A 5,000-nucleotide genomic window follows, 5' to 3' on the forward strand; every position below is an offset into this window, starting at 1 on the left:
AGTTGGACCCCCGTGTAGGTCAACCTATCCAGAACCACGGCCCACCCTCGTAAGACAACTGGGACAGACGGGTCTACTCGGCTACTCGCTTCGGTCGCACGACCGCCCTGAGGCGGAGGCACTGCTTTCGGGCACACGGTGTGAGGCACCCTTCATGTGGAACTATAGCCACAATGGGGCCCTCACTGGGGTGTGCCGCTTATGCAATTTCCGTCGAACGCTCCTCGTAAGGACGCGGGGCCTCCAGTCATCCTCTTGACTGTGCACCTACTGTCTCCGACCTATACTAGGATGGTGGTATGTCCTTCCAACACAGGGGTCAAACGTGTAGTAGGCGAAGCCCAGGGTTTTACAGGCTGCAGACTGCTATTTTTCTTGTTTTCGGTACCCCTGGTGTAAAAACTCGAAAATCCCAACCCATGGTAGACTAAAACCAACCCATGGTATACTAAAACCAACCCATGGTATACTAAAAGCTGCCCCTGGTAGACCACTGAGAAAAGACTCTGTCTGATTTTTGGATTTTTCTCTTTTTCCTCAAAATCAGACAGAGTCCCATAGTTAGTGCACCATGGGTTGCGTTTTTGCAGAATTACAGAAAAGACTCTGTTCAATTACCAAAAGACGTCCCATGGTAGCACAAATTTAAATTGAATTCATCCAGGCTTGGGGTCACTCACTACACTATTCAGTCCGACATGGTGAGCCTTTTCGGACTCACACGCGACGTGTTCCCCCTCCTCTGGAGGGTCCACAGGACCTCCAGGCTTGGGGTCACTCACTGCTCCACTCAGTCCGACATGGTGAGCCTTTTCGGACTCACACACGACGTGTTCCCCCTCCTCTGGAGGGTCCACAGGACCTCCAGGCTTGGGGTCACTCACTACACTATTCAGTCCGACATGGTGAGCCTTTTCGGACTCTCACGCGACGTGTTCCCCCTCCTCTGGAGGGTCCACAGGACCTCCAGGCTTGGGGTCACTCACTACACTATTCAGTCCGACATGGTGAGCCTTTTCGGACTCACACACGACGTGTTCCCCCTCCTGTGGAGGGTCCTAAACACCTCCAGGCTTGGGGTCACTCACTACACTATTCAGTCCGACATGGTGAGCCGTGTCGGACTCACACGCGACGTGTTCCCCCTCCTCTGGAGGGTCCTAAAGACCTCCAGGCTTGGGGTCACTCACTACACTATTCAGTCCGACATGGTGAGCCGTTTCGGACTCACACGCGACGTGTTCCCCCTCCTCTGGAGGGTCCTAAAGACCTCCAGGCTTGGGGTCACTCACTACACTATTCAGTCCGACATGGTGAGCCGTTTCGGACTCACACGCGACGTGTTCCCCCTCCTCTGGAGGGTCCTAAAGACCTCCAGGCTTGGGGTCACTCACTACACTATTCAGTCCGACATGGTGAGCCGTTTCGGACTCACACGCGACGTGTTCCCCCTCCTCTGGAGGGTCCTAAAGACCTCCAGGCTTGGGGTCACTCACTACACTATTCAGTCCGACATGGTGAGCCGTTTCGGACTCACACGCGACGTGTTCCCCCTCCTCTGGAGGGTCCTAAAGACCTCCAGGCTTGGGGTCACTCACTACACTATTCAGTCCGACATGGTGAGCCGTGTCGGACTCACACGCGACGTGTTCCCCCTCCTCTGGAGGGTCCTAAAGACCTCCAGGCTTGGGGTCACTCACTACACTATTCAGTCCGACATGGTGAGCCGTTTCGGACTCACACGCGACGTGTTCCCCCTCCTCTGGAGGGTCCTAAAGACCTCCAGGCTTGGGGTCACTCACTACACTATTCAGTCCGACATGGTGAGCCGTTTCGGACTCACACGCGACGTGTTCCCCCTCCTCTGGAGGGTCCTAAAGACCTCCAGGCTTGGGGTCACTCACTACACTATTCAGTCCGACATGGTGAGCCGTTTCGGACTCACACGCGACGTGTTCCCCCTCCTCTGGAGGGTCCTAAAGACCTCCAGGCTTGGGGTCACTCACTACACTATTCAGTCCGACATGGTGAGCCGTGTCGGACTCACACGCGACGTGTTCCCCCTCCTCTGGAGGGTCCTAAAGACCTCCAGGCTTGGGGTCACTCACTACACTATTCAGTCCGACATGGTGAGCCGTTTCGGACTCACACGCGACGTGTTCCCCCTCCTCTGGAGGGTCCTAAAGACCTCCAGGCTTGGGGTCACTCACTACACTATTCAGTCCGACATGGTGAGCCGTGTCGGACTCACACGCGACGTGTTCCCCCTCCTCTGGAGGGTCCTAAAGACCTCCAGGCTTGGGGTCACTCACTACACTATTCAGTCCGACATGGTGAGCCGTTTCGGACTCACACGCGACGTGGTCCCCCTCCTCTGGAGGGTCCTAAAGACCTCCAGGCTTGGGGTCACTCACTACACTATTCAGTCCGACATGGTGAGCCGTGTCGGACTCACACGCGACGTGTTCCCCCTCCTCTGGAGGGTCCTAAAGACCTCCAGGCTTGGGGTCACTCACTACACTATTCAGTCCGACATGGTGAGCCGTTTCGGACTCACACGCGACGTGGTCCCCCTCCTCTGGAGGGTCCTAAAGACCTCCAGGCTTGGGGTCACTCACTACACTATTCAGTCCGACATGGTGAGCCGTTTCGGACTCACACGCGACGTGTTCCCCCTCCTCTGGAGGATCCTAAAGACCTCCAGACTCTGGGCTACTCGCTGCACTATTCAGTCCGACATGGTGAGCCGTTTCGGCCTCACACGCGACGTGTTCCCCCTCCTCTGGAGGGTCCTAAAGACCTCCATACTCTGGGCTACTCGCTGCACTATTCAGTCCGACATGGTGAGCCGTTTCGGCCTCACACGCGACGTGTTCCCCCTCCTCTGGAGGGTCCTAAAGACCTCCAGACTCGGGGCTACTCACTACACTATTCAGTCCGACATGGTGAGCCGTTTCGGCCTCACACGCGACGTGTTCCCCCTCCTCTGGAGCCTCCAGAAGACCTCCAGGCCGTTCTCTGCCTTCTTCCCCTGGAGCCCCCCTTACACACGGGATGGGCTATGTCCTTCCAACACAGGGGTCAAACGTGTAGTAGGCGAAGCCCAGAGTTTTACAGGCTGCAGACTGCTATTTTTCTTGTTTTCGGTACCCCTGGTATAAAAACCCGAAAATCCCAACCCATGGTAGACTAAAACCAACCCATGGTATACTAAAACCAACCCATGGTATACTAAAAGCTGCCCCTGGTAGACTACGGAGAAAAGACTCTGTCTGATTTTTGATTCTCTCTTTTTCTCAAAATCAGACAGAGTCCCAGAGTTAGTGCACCATGGGTTGCGTTTTAGGAGATTTACAGAAAAGACTCTGTTAAATTTCCAAAACACGTCCCATGGTAGTTTAAATGGACTTTGTGGTTTCTTTAGTTCATCCAGGCTCAGGGGGACTTGATGTTCTTGCCAGTCCGGGATGGTGGACTCTCTGGGCCTGCCACAGGACGTGGTCCTGGTCCCCTGGAGGGTCCACAAGACTTGAAGTGGTTTTTGCCTCTTTTTTCTTTCTTTTTTTCCTCAGACACACACGGACCAGGCCTCCCCCTACAACGTCCCACACCCCCAGTCCCGACCTCCATGCCTCCAGCAGACCCCCCAGCAACACCCCCACATGAGGGGCCCCAGGTCCAGGCCCCGGGGGACCGGGACCGGGACCCGTACTGGGCCAGCACCCAGACCCAGACACACACGGACCAGGCCTCCCCCTACAACGTCCCACACCCCCAGTCCCGACCTCCATGCCTCCAGCAGACACCCAGGCAACACCCCCACATGAGGGACCCCAGGTCCAGGCCCCGGGGGACCGGGACCGGGACCCGTACTGGGCCAGCACCCAGACCCAGACACACACGGACCAGGCCTCCCCCTACAACGTCCCACACCCCCAGTCCCGACCTCCATGCCTCCAGCAGACACCCAGGCAACACCCCCACATGAGGGACCCCAGGTCCAGGCCCCGGGGGACCGGGACCGGGACCCGTACTGGGCCAGCACCCAGACCCAGACACACACGGACCAGGCCTCCCCCTACAACGTCCCACACCCCCAGTCCCGACCTCCATGCCTCCAGCAGACACCCAGGCAACACCCCCACATGAGGGACCCCAGGTCCAGGCCCCGGGGGACCGGGACCGGGACCCGTACTGGGCCAGCACCCAGACCCAGACACACACGGACCAGGCCTCCCCCTACAACGTCCCACACCCCCAGTCCCGACCTCCATGCCTCCAGCAGACACCCAGGCAACACCCCCACATGAGGGACCCCAGGTCCAGGCCCCGGGGGACCGGGACCGGGACCCGTACTGGGCCAGCACCCAGACCCAGACACACACGGACCAGGCCTCCCCCTACAACGTCCCACACCCCCAGTCCCGACCTCCATGCCTCCAGCAGACACCCAGGCAACACCCCCACATGAGGGACCCCAGGTCCAGGCCCCGGGGGACCGGGACCGGGACCCGTACTGGGCCAGCACCCAGACCCAGACACACACGGACCAGGCCTCCCCCTACAACGTCCCACACCCCCAGTCCCGACCTCCATGCCTCCAGCAGACCCCCCAGCAACACCCCCACATGAGGGGCCCCAGGTCCAGGCCCCGGGGGACCGGGACCGGGACCCGTACTGGGCCAGCACCCAGACCCAGACACACACGGACCAGGCCTCCCCCTACAACGTCCCACACCCCCAGTCCCGGCCTCCATGCCTCCAGCAGACCCCCCAGCAACACCCCCACATGAGGGACCCCAGGTCCAGGCCCCGGGGGACCGGGACCGGGACCCGTACTGGGCCAGCACCCAGACCCAGACACACACGGACCAGGCCTCCCCCTACAACGTCCCACACCCCCAGTCCCGACCTCCATGCCTCCAGCAGACCCCCCAGCAACACCCCCACATGAGGGGCCCCAGGTCCAGGCCCCGGGGGACCGGGACCGGGACCCGTAC

This window comes from Micromesistius poutassou (assembly GCF_964030765.1).
Source record: "Micromesistius poutassou genome assembly, contig: SCAFFOLD_3463, whole genome shotgun sequence".
Taxonomy (NCBI): domain Eukaryota; kingdom Metazoa; phylum Chordata; class Actinopteri; order Gadiformes; family Gadidae; genus Micromesistius; species Micromesistius poutassou.